At 36.0% G+C, this 20,000-nt stretch overlaps 1 protein-coding gene across 2 annotated transcripts in view; it reads left to right on the forward strand.

Annotated features, from left to right (window-relative positions):
• Positions 1–20,000, forward strand: part of si:ch211-170a17.1 — an 830,126-nt gene that overhangs the window by 211,499 nt on the left and 598,627 nt on the right. The window contains exon 2 of one of the 2 annotated variants that reach the window (XR_015507874.1): positions 16,913–17,263. The exons of the other annotated variant lie outside the window; for it this stretch is intronic. The gene's annotated coding sequence lies outside the window, so the exon portion shown is untranslated. Of the gene's footprint in view, positions 1–16,912; positions 17,264–20,000 lie in introns of those variants that run through there. 2 annotated transcript variants of the gene reach the window in all.

The raw sequence follows: 20,000 nt of genomic DNA on the forward strand, positions 1-20,000 counted from the left end.
ATAGATAGATAGATAGATAGATAGATAGATAGATAGATAGATAGATAGATAGATAGATAGATAGATAGATAGATAGATGAACGAATGGACGGACAGATAGGTGTAAGAATGAAAGAAATATAGATAGATAGATAGATAGATAGATAGATAGATAGATAGATAGATAGATAGATAGATAGATAGATAGATAGATAGATAGATAGATAGACGGACAGATAGATGTACAGTAAGAATAAAAAGGAAGATTGGAAGATAAATAGATGGATGGATGGATGGATGGATGGATGGATGGATGGATGAATGGATGGACGGACGGACGGACGGAAAGACAGACAGACAGACAGACAGACAGACAGACAGACAGATAGATAGATAGATAGATAGATAGATAGATAGATAGATAGATAGATAGATAGATAGATAGATAGATAGATAGATAGATAGATAGATAGGTGAACGAATGGACGGACAGATAGGTGTAAGAATGAAAGAAATAAAGATAGATAGATAGATAGATAGATAGATAGATAGATAGATAGATAGATAGATAGATAGATAGATAGATAGATAGATAGATAGATAGATAGATAGATAGATAGATGAACGAATGGACGGACAGATAGGTGTAAGAATGAAAGAAATAAAGATAGATAGATAGATAGATAGATAGATAGATAGATAGATAGATAGATAGATAGATAGATAGATAGATAGATAGATAGATAGATAGATGAACGAATGGACGGACAGATAGGTGTAAGAATGAAAGAAATAAAGATAGATAGATAGATAGATAGATAGATAGATAGATAGATAGATAGATAGATAGATAGATAGATAGATAGATAGACGGACGGACGGACGGACGGACGGACGGACGGACGGACGGACGGATAGATAGATAAAAACAAACATTTACATCAGAACTATGTATCCTCCATGCACACAGTATAGTATCAGGTGCAATAAAAGGCATTCCAGTAACCTATATTGTATGATTCTATGAAAAAACACAGACCTTATAAAATCGAAGCAATGAAACTCCTCCCAACAGCAATCGTTTCATTACTTGTATCTCCATCACGTCAGCAGATTTACCTGCAACAGACTCGCTCTTCTGTCAGGACTGCTGGCTCTGTAAAGCTGACTCGCCTCATCTCCATATCACATACTGCCTTTGCTGAAAATTTGTTATATAATTAACCATACCCATGTTGACTCAGCACAAGCATTCACATAGTACAGTATAATGATGCATATGCCAGTGGGCTTTGTATATATTGCTCAATGGCTGGGGAGTAATTTATGGAAACTACTTACAAGAAATGCAGCAGCGCTTGGATGTACTCAACTGTCTTTGGCTATTACTGGTATTATCAAAACTTTCATGACATGACATGATTCATGGGCTGACATTAAGAGATGTGAGAATCGCTTAAGGGGCAGTGACATGTCCATCCCTCCATTCTCCACAGAGTTGTCAGAGGAGCAACATTTCAATTGAAGTTTACATATATTAGATGTTTCAGACTGGCAACTCCTCATCACATTGCCTGGAGCACAGCAGAGCAGATTCATTGGAGATAGAGGCTGACTCTCAATAGCAAGAGAGAACAGAGAACAGACCTGTGAGAAATTAGATTCTGCTCTTTTCCTGATGGCCACATCTATCTATCTATCTATCTATCTATCTATCTATCTATCTATCTATCTATCTATCTATCTATCTATCTATCTATCTATCTATCTATCTATCTATCTATCTATCTATCTATCTATCTATCTATCTATCTATCTATCTATCTATCTGTCTGTCTATCTGTCTGTCTGTCTGTCTGTCTGTCTGTCTGTCTGTCTGTCTGTCTGTCTGTCTGTCTGTCCGTTCATCCATCCATCCATCCTACCATCCATCCATCCATACTGTCTGCCGGTCTGTCTATCATCCATCCATCCATCCATCCATCCCACCATCCATCCATCCATCCATATTGTCTGCCGGTCTGTCCATCCATCCATCCATCCATCCATCCATCCATCCATCCATCCATCCATCCATCCATCCATCCTCTCTGTCTGTCTGTTCATCCATCCATCCATCCATCCATCCATCCATCCATCCATCCATCTATCTTGTCTGCCGGTCCATCCATCCATCCATCCATCCTGTCTGTCTGTCTGTTCATCCATCCATCCATCCATCCTCTCTGTCTGTCTGTCTGTTCATCCATCCATCCATCCATCCATCCATCCATCCATCCATCTTGTCTGTCGGTCTGTCTATCCATCCATCCATATTGTCTGTCTGTTTTTCCATCCATTTATCCATCCATCCATCTTGTCTGTTTGCCCATCCATCCATCCATCCATCCATCCATCCATCCATCCATCCATCCATCCATCCATCCATCCATCAATCCTGTCTGTCTGTCTGTCTGTTCATCCATCCATCCATCCGTTCATCCATCTTATCTGCCGGTCTATCTATCCATCCATCCATCCATCCATCCATCCATCCATCCATCCATCCATCCATCCATCCATCTTGTTTGTCTGTTTGTCCATCCATTTATCCATCCATCCATCTTGTCTGTTTGTCCCTCCATCCATCCATCCATCCATCCATCCATCCATCCATCCATCCTGTCTGTCTGTCTGTCTGTCTGTCTGTTCATCCATCCATCCATCCATCCATCCATCTTGTTTTTCTGTTTGTCCATCCATTTATCCATCCATCCATCTTGTCTGTTTGTCCCTCCATCCATCCATCCATCCATCCATCCATCCATCCATCCATCCATCCATCCATCCATCCATCCATCCATCCATCCATCCATCCATCCATCCATCCATCCATCCATCCTGTCTGTCTGTCTGTCTGTCTGTCTGTCTGTCTGTTCATCCATCCATCCATCCATCCATCCATCCATTCATCCATCTTGTGTGCCGGTCTATCCATCCATCCATCCATCCATCCATCCATCCATCCATCCATCCATCCATCCATCTGTCCATCCATCCATCCATCCATCCATCTTGTTTGTCTGTTTGTCCATCCATTTATCCATCCATCCATCTTGTCTGCCCGTTCATCCATCCATATCCTTTTCCATCCATCCATCCATCCATCCATCCATCCATCCATCCATCCATCCATCCATCCATCCATCCATCCATCCATCCATCCATCCATCCATCCATCCATCCATCCATCCATCCATCCATCCATCCATCCCTCTCTGTCTGTCTGTTTGTTTTATATGTTCATTTTAAGATAAGCGACTCTCAAAGTTTATCCTCAAAGTTTACTGTATAGTTTGCTGTATAATAGAGTGTTTGTAAAATCATAAAGGTATTCATTGTCTTTCTAATTTATTATATTATTTTATTTATCATTTGAGTTTTGATATGTATTAAACTTGCATTCAAAATGTTAAGCGCTGTAGTGGCTTTCTTCAGTATTTCATAGGCATACACATTTTAACCTTGTATTAGATGCTAATATTAACATGTTTGATTGCAATGGATTTAGTATACTCTGATTTAATATCAGTGAATGAAATTACCTGTTGTTCCTACAAACAACCATTGTAGTTTCAATCCAGGACTGATTCCCTTGCATATTTGCAATCATAAGCCGGATGTAATCATCATTCGTTATCAGACTTATTAAACATGCCAGTGTTCTGCAGCAGCAGTGAAGCAGGTGTGTATTTTGATTGAGGGAGGAGACCTCAAACACGCCAGCTCACAAATCAAGCCCCTTCTCCGTTTTTCTTCTCTCTTACATCAGAAACAATTAGCTATGCCTAATTACCCCTACTTGCATAAAGAGAGGGGATTTGCATAGCTGTCGGGTTTCCTCCCATCACATGAGGATTTCACCCAACTCATTTCTCTGGGTTTCATTTCTCTGGGTTTTGTGAAGAGGTCTCCGGGGATGTCGAACAAGGCAGTCGGTTAACACCTGGATGCTGGATTTGATGTTTCAATTTGTGTTTTGTTACAGTGCATTGCAGCCAGTAGCGGAATGGACTGCATTCCCAAATAATTGATTCAGGCGCTGTTTTGATCTATATGAGAAGTTTGTACATGGTGATAGACGGTGCTTTTGACAAGTTAAGTTTCCCAAACTTGTCATAAACTTTCTTTCTAATGATTTGAATGTATTCTAGTGACATCTCAGGGTGTATTTTGTGTTAATGATCTGCTGACTGGATAGTGTGTTGCAAATTGGTTGCTGAAAAACTGTCAGGAGTAGTTGATTGCTGTTAAGCTCAGCTCAGAATGCTGCCATTGACCAAGCATGATCAAGTATACTTAATGAGCTTAATATGTATAAGTATGTATAAGTATAAATATGATATAAACTTAAATATTATTAAAGCCTAGTAGTTGTATTAAATTTTTCTTTTCTTTCTTTCTTTCTTTCTTTCTTTCTTTCTTTCTTTCTTTCTTTCTTTCTTTCTTTCTTTCTTTCTTATTACCAGTTAATATTGCAGTTTTTCTTAATTGCTTTGGCACATTTTTCGAAACAGTCTTAACATTCTCTAAACTGTGGATGCAAATCTTAAAATAGTTTCATGAAACTTTATTGCATGTCTGCAAAATGTTACTCCCCCAAGACATTTTATTCATGCTTCAAAAACTAATTATTTTGTTGTTTTTTCACCATGACAATCAACCATGGAAAATAAGTTTTTAAAAAATACAGAGTGCCCTAGTGTCCCACCAGTGATGATATACAGCCATCTCACAGTGCCATGAATGTGATATTGCATTTATACAACAGTATAAACTGTTGAAAATCTATAAAAAAGAAAATCACTTAGAGTCACATAACCCTTTATATGAGAAACTACCTTCTCTCACCATTTATACACATCTGCAGTTGACGTCATTTTAGAGCTAGCATTTAAAAAAAGTTTGTCATAAAGTGATGACAAAACAGGTGATTTTGCTCACATTTTAATAAGATTATATGGCTGAACTGCATGAAATGCCATCAATCCACAGAGATATCTCCCAGTATTTCTCTGTTGCAATTAGGAGATTAAAAAACAGCACTACAACATACAAAAGAAAGAGATCAACTTTAAAAGTAACTTACATGTTTATTAATGATTTGATCAGCTGTAGTTTGAAATTACAATGTTTTCTCTCAGGGCTTATTATGGGGCTTCTGTCACCATCTTGTACATCGTCAACCATCTTTGCTGACCCATGAGCTGTCTCTTAGAAATTATAAATATTAAATCCTTATAAATAATCTTCATAGTTGCAATCTAAACAACCACATTCTAGACAAAAAAAAACCTCAAAAGTACATTATGTTGTCCAACAGCTGCAATATTTGTCAAACTGTAGAGTGTCCTCTGCTTGTTGCTGTATATAGGTGGAGTAATATACCAGGGTGAAGAGGTGGTACAAGTGCTGTTACTGGCAGAATATTGCACGACTATCAACCAATCAGATTCAAGAACCAGACAGAACTGTTGTGTGTGTGTATATATATATATATATATATATATATATATATATATATATATATATATATATATATATATATATATATATATATATACAGTGTATCATTACAATCAGCAATAACTATAACAGTAATCTATTTATTTTTGTATGTCGTTCATGAATGATTGTTCTATCATGCATTGTGATTGGTCAGCATCTGTAATATTCATTGGGTATTGTTTGCGTGTATATGGCAGGAGACCAGATCTTTACATTTAATATAATTTCAAACAGTTATTGCGAGTATGTGAGGTTGTTTGTTATTTATTTTTTTTAAATAAAAAATTCTGAATGCCATCCTCCATTAATGTCATAAGCGAATGCACAGCACTCGATCCATAGATAAAATCAGAGATGAAAATCTTGCTCAATTTGGACATTTCAAAACAAACGGAGTCGGTGTTGATTGATGTTTTGCATTAGCTTTAATTGTGAAGCTGAGTCATATACATTAAACTCATTCCATTACTGCAGTCGACATCAATCAGACGGCGAGCAGCTTCCAGATGCAGCCATGAAAATTGTTCATGTACATTTGCCTTGCAGAGAGAAACGTTGCCTGTCCAATTAACCTTTGTGCCACAACATGTGTATCGTCTTCAGAGCTGTTACTTCAGACGCATCTCAGTGCTTAGGTACTCCAGAACCGAGACCTCCAAAGAATAAAGTGGGAACTAATAAAAGTCATACAGGATGTCATGAAGCTTATGTAATAGAATATGCTTAAGTTTATGTGTAATAGAGTAGATATAAAGCATGCTTTTCTTTAAAAAAAAATAAAATAAATAATATATATATATATATATATATATATATATATATATATATATATATATATATATATATATATATATATATATATATATATATATATAAATAATATGAGTAAATATTGGATATTTTCTTAAAAGGCTAAACATCTATCATTTGATATTTTTGTTCTGTGCCTGTTTGTTTGTTGTGAAATTGTTATAATGTTTTGTAAAATGTTATAATGTTCATTTATTGGTTGGTTGGTTGGTTGGTTGGTTGAATGGTTGGTTAGTTCAATTGTTGGTTGATTAGGTTGGTTGGTTGGTTGATTGATTTGTAGATTGATTGAAATGTTAATAGTTTGATTAGTTGGTTGGTTTGTTGGTAGGATGGTTGGTTGATTTATTTATTGGTTGGTTGATTTTGTTGGTTGGTTGGTTGGTTGATTTATGGATTGATTGAATTGTTGATTGTTTGATTAATTGGTTGGTTGGATGATTGGTTGGTTGGTTGATTTGGTTGGTTGGTTTATTAGTTGGTTGGGTGGTATATTGATCAATTGATTGGTTCATTGATTGATTCATTAGTTGATTTGATTGGTTGGTTGATGGTTGGTTATTTCGTTGGTTTATTGATTGTTTGATTGAATTGGTTGGTTGGTGGTTAATTCATTGGTTGGTTGGTTGATCTGATTGGTTTGTTGATTTATTTATTGTTTCATTGGTTGGTTAATTAATTTGTTGATTGGTTGGTTGTTGGTTGGTTAATTTATAGATTTGTTGATTGATTGATTGATTGATTGATTGATTGATTAGTTAATTAATCTATTGATTGGTGGATTGATTGATTTTAATTATTGCTTGGTTGATTGATTTGTTGGTTGATTTATTGATTGGTTGGTTGATTGATTGTTTGATTAGTTGATTTGCTTATTTACTCACTAACTCTCTAATAGCAACTAAAACATGATGGCTTTTTTTTGGAAATTTTAAAAGTTTAGATATTTTTAGATTGGCAGTTTCATTGATTCATTTTTTAACTTTTTTTATTAATTGTTTATGTTTTGTTTGTTTATCTTAATTCATTCATTCCTTCATTTACTTATGTATTTCTTTGTTCGGTTATTTAGTTTACATAGTTTCAATTATGAAAAAAAATAAAATCAATTTACACCTAAATCTGTAGAACAATTTTATTTCCATTTGTTTTCTACCGTTTTCTAACAATTCACTGCATAATAATACAAATAAATTTGGGATAAAGATGAGTTAAAATACTTAATTTAGCAATAAATTTTAATTTACGCTGAGAAGCATATCTCACACCCGTTTCCCTCTGGGATTTTATTTGCCATTAGTAGTTTTTGCTTTGAAAAATGCCTCGGACTACCTTGCCACCAAATTACAATATGAAGATAATGACACTTAAAACCCTCCCTTCTTGCTTTTTAGAGATTCATTACTGTATGCAAATGACCAAACACATGGCTTGGATTGAAGGAGTGTGCTTCTGTTAGTCTTCTTGCTGCTTAATTAAGATGAAATGAGATCCAGAGCCCGAGCTCAACACTGGACTCTTGGTTCCTCCTACTTGTTCACAGCGTGACTGATTTTTTACTCTCCAGCCTCACATCATAATTATCAGTTACACAGTGTTCGCTGGCATCTGTAACACAGATTGTGTTTTTGTCCACAGCGTTTAAGCGAGTCGTAAGGGATAACAGAGAGTCATTTAAATATAAATCCTAATATTAATTGCATTTCGACAGCTTTGTGCATTAGTAATCTTTAATGAGATTAATTTACATAAGGAGGTGTGCTTGTGCTAAAACAGAAAGGCAATAGCTACTGTATCTGTTCAAATATTGTTATGTACATTCAACCTCATGAGTGTACTACTTAAGCAATCCAATCTAATGTGGTTTTGATTACTTCTGGAAATGGCTGAAAGTGGACAAGCTCAAAACAATTCTGATTCCATTTACAGTTAGCTGCAGTTAAAGTACACTGCAAGAAAAGTACTTACTTAGATTTTTTGTCTTGTTTTTAGTCCAAATAACAAAAAACCCTTAAATAAAAAGCATTTTTCCAGAAAAGCAAAAAATATTGTCTTGATTTAAGAAATAATATGCCAAAATGCACTGATTTTTATTTTCTGCAAAACAAGCTAATGGGATAAGCAAAGTAATCTTATGTCAAAAGAAAAAACTAAATAATTGTACTTACCCCATTGGCAGATTATTTAGGCTGTTTTAAGGAAAAACTCACTTAATTTTGGCACATTATTTCTTAAAACAACAATATATTTTGTCTAGAAAATGCTTCTTGATTAAATATATTAATCAAATATTAAGATATTTGGACTAGAAACTGAACAAAATCTAATTAAGAAAATCATTTCTAGGTTTTGTGACCATGTGTGCGGTTGCTGGGTGAACTCTTTTAGCCAGGGGTTCTTAATCTCAGTCCTAGAGGTCTTGTGTCAATTCAGTTCACCTTTATTTCTATAGCGCTTTTACAATGTAAATTGTGTCAAAGCAGCTTTACATAGAAGATCATAGTGAATTGATACAGTGTCAGTCCAGTTTTCAGAGTTTAAGTTCAGTTCAGTTTAGCTCAGTTCAGTGTGGTTTAATAATCACTACTGAAAGTCCAAACACTGAAGAGCAATCTATCGATGCGCAGCTCAACAGATCCCTAACTACGCAAGCCAGTAGTAACATCAGCGAGGAAAAAAAAAACATCATCAATTGGTGGAAGTGAAGAATTAAAAAACCTCAAGAGAAACCAGGCTCAGTTGGACATGACCATTTTTTCCTAAGGCCAAACATATTGCGCAGACCTGCAGTCTAGGAGCTGGAGGCTAGAGAATGCTGGACCTCAGCAAAGACTCGTCTGTCCTTGGAGCGTCACATTAATAAATCTCATGCTCTCATCTCCTCCATGACCACCACAGCAGCTGCTCAGGATACGGCCTGGTCCAGGATTATGGAAACCTTGGGATCATCTTGTCGCTGGTCTTGGATCGAATCAGTGGTGCTGCATAGTGAAAATAGAGAATACAGAGCATAATTAGCGTAGCTGCTGTTCATAGTGTATATAAACGAGATGCGTGCAGCACATTCATGTATCATACCACTAAATAATGAACTGAGTGTATGCTTTGCTAAAAAGATAGGTCTTTAATCAAGTTTTGAACTACGAGAGTGTGTCTGAACCTCGGACATTATCATGAAGGCTATTCCAGAGTTTAGGGGCCATAAATGAAAAGGCTCGACCTCCTTTACTCGACTTTGCTATTCTAGGTACTACCAGAAGCCCTGAGTTTCGAGATCTTAAAAAGCGGGTTGGATTGTAGCAAACAGAAGGTTGGTTAGATAAACAGGGGCTAGATTATTTAAAGCTTTATAGGTAAGAAGCAATATTTAAAAATTAATACGAAACTTAACAGGAAGCCAGTGTAAGGAGGATAAAATTGGGGTCATATGATCATATTTTCTAGACCTGGTAAAAACTCTGGCAGCTGCATTTTGTACTAACTCAAGTTTGTTAATAGAGAATGCTGGGATTAATTTCTGTTATAAAAGCAAATTGATCTGCTTCATAAGACTTACATTAAACCCCTGTCAGTATATGGGCTATTTTGACAACATATTTATTCACTTTTGGAAGCTTTAAAGTAAAAGCCACTGTTCAACACCATTATACCAGCCAGTATAATATTTTTAAACCCCTCCGACTGTGACAGAAAAAAGTGAAATACACAGAGGATGGCTTGAGGGTGAGAAAATTATGGGGTAATTTACATTTTTGGGAGACTCTTCCTTTAATACACACCTAGCATATTCAACTTACAATGAAGTAGTTGGTTAAATATAATAGTCCTTTTTTATTTACTTTTTTTTTTGTTTGTTTTACAAGGCAGCCAGGTTGTCTGCTTTTCGCAAGTAGCTAATTATATTTTACAGTCTAGAGACAGAAACACAATGAGGGCTTTTAGTACCTAGTGAATAAAACACAGGTTTTATGCCGCAGTGCTCCATGTAAAAGTAGTCAACTGTTTTATAAATCCACCCCAGTGACCCATGAGGCCTTTATCAGAATTGTGATTCATTACGATTTGGGCCTCTGTCCCATTTTAAGTCTTTTGTGTCATTGCCTTGATACATTAGTCCAGTTGAATGTGCCAGCACAAATTACTTCAGGCCCTGAAAGGGACATGTGCGCGGAAAGTGATTAATATTACAGCGCTAGTCATAGTCAGTCTGTGAGGTGTTAGGATGGAGAACGAAGAGTGGGTGGGTGACTGGAATTCACATTACATTGATTTAAAGATTAAGCCTTTACGTATCCGTAGTGTGTAAGTACCTCAGCCTGGTCGTTTCAGTGTAGTGGGTTGTCAGTTTACTGTTTTTTTCTTTCCTACAGGTAACCTTTAAGATATTTCCCCCAGTTAATGGTTGTCATTTAGGTTCACCGAAAGGTCAACATGAAACAGATGATGACTTAATTTTGTTGACCTTTGAAAATGGTCAGATTTGGTCAGATATTTGTGTGTGTGTGTGTGTGTGTGTGTGTGTGTGTGTGTGTGTGTGTGTGTGTGTGTGTGTGTGTGTGTGTGTGTGTGTGTGTGTGTGTGTGTGTGTGTGTGTGTGTGTGTGTGTGTGTGTGTGTGTGTGTGTGTGTGTGTGTGTGTGTGTGTGTGTGTGTGTGTGTGTGTGGGTTTGGGTAGAGAAGAACACACTTTAGGATTTCATGAATGCCAAGAGCTCTGTGACAGGAGATTTATTGGAGTAATATCACCGGTCCATTAGCAGCAGCACACCATGATAGAAATGGCCAGATCATTACTCCTAAAGTTTAAAAACTACAATAAATTGATGAATTAATGTAGGTCACAGGTTGCTAAACCACTGAAATTGTGTGCCCAAGCAGGGTCGGAAATTAATGAGCGCCTTTGGCAAAAATGTCACCAAGGCCCTGTATACACCTTGTTCTAGCATGTTTTTTTTGTGGGTCTGGTCTTCAGCGGATAAGGCTAGGAAATGTTTTGAGCTTGTCCACTTTTGACCACTTCCAGAGGTGGTTGAAAATGTTTCGGATTGGTTTCAAACAGCCTCAAAAACAAAAACAATAAGCTCTGCTTATTGATAATCAACTTGAATAATAATCGATTTGATTATTAAACTTTTTTTGTTCATGATGTTTTGCTATCTTAATCTTAATTTTGGAAGGTGAAAATTTATTGTGTAAAAAAGTCTCCACTTTCCTTACTAATCTGCAATTCCCTCTCTGACCCCTCCACTAACTACATAAAAAAAATTACTAATGTTTTGCTTCTTACACTTTTTTTGCATACCTGAAACTTGCCTATAGCACTTTGTTGCTTTTATAGTTGTGTAAATTGCTTCCTTGTCCTCATTTGTAAGTCGCTTTGGATAAAAGCGTCTGCTAAATGACTAAATGTAAATGTAAAAACTTTAGCTGTGTCTATAAAACACCAATAAACACTTCCCGGAACTTTATTTGGTACACCTTACTAGTACCGGGTTGGAACACCTTTTGCCTTCAGAACTGCCTTAATCATTTGCGGTATAGGATCAACAAGGTACTGGAAATATTCCGTCTAAATGTCCATATTGACATGATAGCATCTCACAGTTGCTGCAGATTTGTCGGCTGCACATCCATGATGCGAATCTCCTATTTCACCACGTCCTAAATGTGCTCTATTGGTTTGAGATTTGATTACTGTGGAGGCCTTTTGAGTACAGTAAACTCATTGTCATGTTCAAGAAACCAGTCTAAGATGATTCACGCTTTAACATGGCATGTTATTCTGCTGGAAATAGATGGGTCAGAAGATGGGTACACTGTGGTCATAGCAGCAATACTCAGTGGCGTTGACACAATGTTCAGTTGGTACTAATGGGCCCAAAGTGTGTCAAGAAAATATCCCCCACATCATTACACCACCACCATCAGCCTGATCCAAGCTTTCATGTTGTTGACGCCAAATTTTGACCCTACCATCTAAATGTCGCAGCAAAAATCAAGACTCATCAGACCAGGCAATGCTTTTCCAATCTTCTGTTGTCCAATTTTGGTGAGCCTGTGCGAATTGTGGTCTTACTTTCCCATTTTTAGCTGACAGCGGTGGCATCCTGTTTGGTCTTCTGCTGCTTTCATACGCCTCAAGGTTCAATGTGTTGTGTGTTCAGAGATGCTCTTCTGCATACCTCAGTTGTAATGAAAGGTTATTTCAGTTACTCTTGCCTTTCTATAACCTTGAACCAGTCTGGCCATTCTCCTCTGATCTCAGGCATCAACAAGGCATTTGCGCCCACAGAACTGCCGCTCATTGGATATTTTCTTTTTTCGGACCATCCTCTGTAAACCCTAGTGATGATTGTGTATCCTAGTAGATCAGTTTCTGAAATACCCAGACCAGCCTGTCTGGCACCAATAACCAAGCCACATTCAAAGTCACTTAAATCCCCTTTCTTCCCCATTCTGATGCTCGGTTTGAACTGCAGCAGATGGTCTTGACCATGTCTACATGCCCAAATGCAATGAGTTGCTGTCATGTGAATGGCTGATTAGAAATGTGTTTTAACAAGCAGTTTGACAAGTGTACCTAATAAAGTGGCCGGTGAGTATACACCCACTTAGCATGTGGATGTGTCCTCTCTATTTACATAAGTAAATAAATAGACTCAATAATTAAGTGATGGACTAAAATGAGCAGATTCCTTAGTTTTTACTAACTTTCTAATTTGTAATTACAATGCAACCTCTATTCAACAAATGGGCAAAAGGGACCATCCAAATAAAGTGATATTGATTTAATTAATGTGCAATTTATAGATTAACTTTTAAGGGACTTTTATATTATATATTATATGCTATTGGCTCTTATGAAGGTAAAAATGCCCCTGGAAAGGAAAGGCAAAGGAAGCATATTGCAGCTTAATGTAAAAGTTATTATCTGAACTTTATCCCGTTCTACTTTCTTCTCGCATTAGAAAGAAATCCAAAAAACTGTGAAGCTAAAACATCTACACTGAAAACTAATCTCTGCTGGAAACAAAATTAATATTCAGAGCAGATACAGAGATATTCAGCATTTTAGGACCGCCGAAGCCTGTTTGACTGCAGGAACATTACAAAAGTTCCTTTTGAAAACACACTGGCGAAATAAACCGTGAAATTGACTTGAGCAATATCATAATGCTTTGTGTTTTCAATAGAAAATGAATCGACTGTCAGGCGCTGTCAGATCCAACAAGATCCGCCTCTGACACTTCACAGTGTAAAGCGGCACTTTCACACTCTATGATCAAGTTGTCTGACATTTGCCTGCATAAATCAAGTCTCCTTTCTTTGACTTCCTGTCACACACACTCATGTATTTGTCTCTTGTGTGTCATCCTGACCTTTTGTTTCCTGAAGGTGGGCGGCAAGAGTCATCACTATTACGTAGTGACTTGTCATTCAGCATGTTATAGACGTGGGAATGAACGACGTTGAGGTCTGACCTGTAAACATCCAGGATCGTATTATGGGCAGATATGCTTTGAGGGGATAATCGCTTGGGTTATTATTGTATTATGGAAGATACGCACACCTTATCTTACACAAGCCCATTCCGCTGTGGCACTCTGGGATCAGAGATATACTCATTGTGCTCGATAAATGCATATCTGTATCCATGACAGTTGTCAAAGCAACAAAAAAGAGCAATTCTGGAAAAGACCGTGATATGTCATTAGCGTGGTTCAATTTCACTGCCTATTTATGACATCTTTCTGTTTTCAAACACGGATATGTGCCTGTTATATAAAAGATATATCGATTCATATGAATGGTTATGAAACGTTCTGGCAGACTAGTTGATGAACACTGAGTATGCACTAACAGAAGGAAACAGAAAACCTTTCTGATGATTGAAAATGGACTCCAATTGATTGTAAAATAATTACGGTGCCTTGAGAAAGCCAACATACAGTTATACCACATACACTTATTATTCTTCTTCCGTCTTCTTTAGACAAATTTCTATATGCATCTCTTCCTAAACCGTTCAAGCTACAAAAACCAAACTAACTCCAAACCTCCAAACTGCTCTGACTCAGGTTACTATATCTTTTCCAATTGATCCCACTTACAGTTTTCCAAAATCTGACCCATTGACTTAACATTGGACCAAATGTTGTGACCTCATAACTTTGCACCAGGCTGTCATGCAGATTTAAGGCTGGTCTTATTAAACTCAGACTAGCTATCTGCCAATGACTGATGACCTTTAAACTTACTAGTCACACTCTAGCAACCGCTTACAGCCCCCTAGCATCTGTCCCATAGTCTTCCATTGTAAAAAAAATAAATAAATGAATAAATAAATAAAAAGAAAATGAACTGCCATTGACTTTACATTTGACATACTAACAATATACCAATTCATACTAGCAATATACTAATTTAATTTACCAATTATACTAATAGAACCAAGCTAATTAATGTTAGCAACTGCCTAGCAATATATATATATATATATATATATATATATATATATATATATATATATATATGAGCAATATCACACTCGTAGCAGTGCGATATGGCTGTATATCGGCACTGGTGGGAGGCGTGCGTTGGCACGAGGCTGCAAGTCGAGTGCCTTAGTGCCCCCACCAGTGCCGATATACAGCCATATCGCACTGTTACGACTGTGATATTGTGTTTATACAACAGTTTGACGGCATAATTATGTATATAAAAACAAAATCAAACATGGAGAGTCTCAAAAACCCTTTTGTATGAGGAACTACTTTCTTCCAGATTCAAATCATAAGCTGACAGTTAAACAGCTGAGCGTGCATCTTTTAAGCTTTAGATCTGTAGTGTCTGCTTTTTGCTGGCTGTATGTGGGCGGAGTAATACACAAAGGGTAAAGAGGCTGTACGGGGGATAAATATATCACAGCAACCAGCCTTTTGGATTCGAGAACAAGACAGAACTGTTTTATATATATATATATATATATATATATATATATATATATATATATATATATATATATATATATATATATATATATATTTATATATATGTGTGTGCGTGTGTGTATATATTATACATGTGTATATATATATATATATATATATATATATATATATATATATATAAATATGCCAACTCTTTCTTTCAAACTTTTTTAAAACTACTTCAGTTATTTAAAATTTAAGACTACTTCAAACTTTCAGACTAGTCTTTCATAAGCTACAATTTGTCTACAAACTTTACTTTTCAATTATAGTTGATAGTTGAACAATTGAATTTATTTACAAATGTTTTGAGACAATTAATAAGATAATAATACATAATGTCACCACAGATGTATGATTTAATGACCCATTATATAAGGACACCTTTTTGAATAAAGTGAATGAATCAGTGGGCTAATATAATGTTACTGGAGTTATATAATTTCTGTTTTTCTGACATCTACTATGCAAAATGACATTACACAAAAAGACAGGGATGATGTTTTAGACTGTATGTGAGCATTTTCAAAAAAGCAGAGGAAAAAAATAAGGATTTCAAGGCATTGTTGTCTTGCAAACACACCCTGAGTTTTTCATCCAGACATTTTGCTTACACACTGAATTGTTGGCAGTGATTTATTACACCAAATCACTGTTTATTTAAATGGTGGCTATCTCAAAATCTTTTCAAAACTTTACTCAGAACATTTTTTAATAAATGGGGCATCAATTGTACAGTGCTGTGTATATATATATATATATATATATATATATATATATATATATATATATATATATATATTACGCACACACACACACACACACACACACACACACACACACACACAAAGTTATTAAAGCTATTATTTTTTACTTCATAAATTAGATTTTTAGTTATGATTCCCCAAAAGCATTCAGCATAAATCCGCAGATTTTTAACTAATATCTACGCAGAAATAGCAAAAATTTCCTCAGATTATTTCTGGCTCTAATGATAAGAAACATTTTATTTTATGAAAACAAATTACTGCAAGCAAAAGCAATTTATAGGCATACAGTACATACAGTGCATATTGATACAAGCACATTTTCCAACTTTCTAGCTGTGGAGATAAATATGACATTAGTTGGCAAGATGTTTCCATCAGCAGTGTCTTCTGATACAACAATCCTGTTTGAAATGACTATGACAAGGACAGTGATTTATCAAACAACAGATACAGTATAAAAGCATAAAAACAACACTTACTGCCTGAATTTTGTGACAAAATTGACAGTTAGACTTCGAAATCGGAGACAAAATCTAATAAAAATAACACAACCATATGTTTCCCTTGCAAAAAACTACTACTTGCATGATTGTATGTCTACAAAATGAAAATATGTTGCCGTTTTATCTTGTTTTGTATTGACACATCTGGCTTAAAAAACTCTGATTGCTTGAGGTTATGAAATGAAATCTATTTCAATACGTCTATGCCAAGCGTTTCATATCCGTGAAGCATATCATCTGTTGTAGAAAGAATACAAATCTGAGAATAGGAATTTGTTCAGTCAACAGTGATGGAAATGCTATTGTGATTGCAGGCAGAGGAATATGAGTTGTGGATGGGCACCCACTGCTCAGATGTCCTTCAAAGCTGCTCTTTGAACTTTCAGCTCTGTGGCGCAATGACGCCCGCAGAGACGCCAACCCAACCTTACAGATGACTTCTCAGAGAGATCCTTTTGGACCAAAACAAGCTGCTCGCCAGACACAAATGGGAAAAGCTGATTTCCACTGAGGCATTCTGTCTAAAGAACTTAAACAGACCTTCCTCGACTTTTATAAATGTGAATGAAATGGGAATTTAAACAATCATTTGAACACACTCTTTTGAATGTCACGATGACATGCAGCTGCGTATTATAATGAAATACAGAAGTAATGTTAAGTCATGTTGCTGACCAGCGTGATCTTGTAAAAATCATTCTCATTTCTATTTCCATCAAGGTCTAGTTTTATTAATAGTTCGTGCAAAAATTTTGCCATTAAAAATATGAAGAGTTTGGTTGCAAAATGCAAAAAATGTTTGACATTTGGATTTTATTATTGGAAATCATTGTTCAGATGTACCTTAATCTATGTGTGAATTGCTGCCATTAATAACATTTAAGAATGTACATTTTAGGCCGGGTACAAATGTATTTTTTTCACAAAACGTGATATCCGCCAGACCAGTTTCTTTACAAAGTGCTATATAACGGATATAGAACGTTCAGGATGATGTGCGAGCACAGCATCCCCTGGGAAGAGAGTTGATGCTGGTGAAGTGCTCCGAGTTTGCTCAGTAATGCGAGTTACGTTGGTTTGTGTCATGCCGACAAACTATTAGATAAAGATGTTGCCTTCAACTTTGCAAAACAAATGTATAAAACTCTACAAAAGTGGACCAAGATAAAATTATCCTGCATCTATCAGTCTCTGCTGATGTCAAGAAGAAGGCTAGGGGTTACAGTGAAAAACTGCTTTTTTTCCTGCGCTCCTTCCCATCATAAGACCCCTGTCTGCAAGGCTACATTTCTAAGGGTCCTTTGTAAGTTTATTCTTTAAACAATTTCTGTGAATTTCTAATGAGACGATGATAACTTGCGCAAAAGGCTGTTGTGATGCGCAAGACTGTAAAACGCGTGCATGCTCCCTTTTTGTTGCGTGAAATTGTGACTGGAAACGCAACTATAGGCACAGTGGCTGGTCAGGCCCTGATGATGATGATTGTTCACATTATTATTATTACAGTGAAATAATTCATTAAATATGACGGGGCGAGGCGATCTTGCGTCACAGACTCGATGCGATGTAAGAACTGTGACACCGCAGCTTCGCCCGCTCTGATCATACAGGTTTGGTTTTCAGCAGTGGTGTGGAAGGAGCCTCCACTCTTTCTGTAACAAACTACAAGTCGTTTATCTAACTAACTTAATCTTTCTTATCAAACAAAACATTGATTCACTAGCTTTTCTTAATGGTATTACAGTAGTAGAATATAGCCTAAGGTGGATATAGCGTTTTGCTAAAAATAAATAAAATAAAAAGGTTATGTTGTGCACGTTCTGTCCAAATCTAACTCAGAATCTTATTAATATTAATAAATCGTTGTATATATTATTTCATATATTTATGATGTATAGTTTTTCTTTTTTAACCAATTTAAGATGTTTGACAATGTTAAGATAAATATGTTGTATATATTTTTGGCATGATTTATGATTTATTTATGAACTATTTATACACTGAAAACCCTAATAAGTTGACTGAACTAAATGAATTGAGTAAACTCATTGCCTAAATTTAATTGAGTAATGGAGTCTCCCAAAACTTGCTTATTTAAGTCTATTTAACTTGCCGGTTTTGTAGACTATACTTAAATTGTTCAGTTCACCAAATTTAGTGCTTAGGACTCAATTACTCAATTAAATTGAGGCAACGAGTTTACTCAATTAATTTTGTTCAGTCAACTTATTTAGGTTTTCAGTGTAGACATAAAGTTAAATAAAAAAATATCCTGGATTTGAAAATATTGTGTACCTGGCCTTTAGTGAGCTCAAGTAATAGTTTAATGTATAAAAATAGTGAATAAACTTGACTGTTGATGTCTTAAATAATAATGTCACATAACCAACATTTCTGAAAATGGATATATCTCGTTTTGCAACGAAACACTTCATATATGGACTTACGGAGACCAGATTATCTTCCTAGATAGGTGACGGTGGCCCAGTGTGACATAGAGCAATTTAAATGTCTAAAAAGCTATCGGTATGATGGTAAAAAAACTGTACATTCTAGTCAAACCATCCTTCTACAATCTTATACCAAAAAACAAAAATAAGGGCAGGATTAATAGATTAAAATGTGGAAGAGCATTGGTATTATGTGACTGTATTGTATTGCAATGTGGAGCAATTAAGTGTTGACATTAAATCAAAAGTAATTCACAAGTACTTGAAAATGAAATGATTTAATGACAGTAATTGGTAGACAAAGAGAGTAAGTAGGCCTTAAAGAAAGCCTGAAGCAGTAGAGCCAGATAAGATCCAGAGCAGGAGAGGAGCATAGCTGGACAAGTGCAGAGCAGGAAAAGAGACCAGCTATATTGTATCTTTTTAGACCATGTGACCAAAGCCTAAATACTGAGGCATTTGAACTAACCAAGCGGCAACCTCCCGCTCTCTCTCGGGAATCCGATACATAAAGTACAAATCATCGAAATTCCGCTATTCCTGGGTCCATATGGAGCAAATTTCAATTGAGCCCACTGTTAGAATGGCCAACTTTACAACAGAAAAAAAGGGTGTTTAAAGCCTGGTACAAAGAATGATTCTGCTTTATATAGTTAATATTACCCTTCTTGACAACTGTGAGGGGGGTCATTTTTTTTTTATAACTCATTTGTTTGCTTTATATTAGGTTATATGAAGTCTGCATAATTAAGGGCGTGGCCACTTGAGTGACAGCTAGGTCTTGTTGGTCGCCATCACTTCACCTCAGCTGACTCCGGCAGATTAGCTGCTGATGTCGGCATGTTCATCGTATTTTTGTGTTGTTTTATGTGGCTTTACACAGTCTATTGCCTTTTGGAATTATTTCTTACAATTATCAGATGATATAGCATGCTGTGTGCACTTAATTGTG

This window comes from Danio rerio, chromosome 14 (assembly GCF_052040795.2).
Source record: "Danio rerio strain M-AB ecotype USA chromosome 14, GRCz13ab, whole genome shotgun sequence".
In the NCBI taxonomy this organism is placed as follows: domain Eukaryota; kingdom Metazoa; phylum Chordata; class Actinopteri; order Cypriniformes; family Danionidae; genus Danio; species Danio rerio.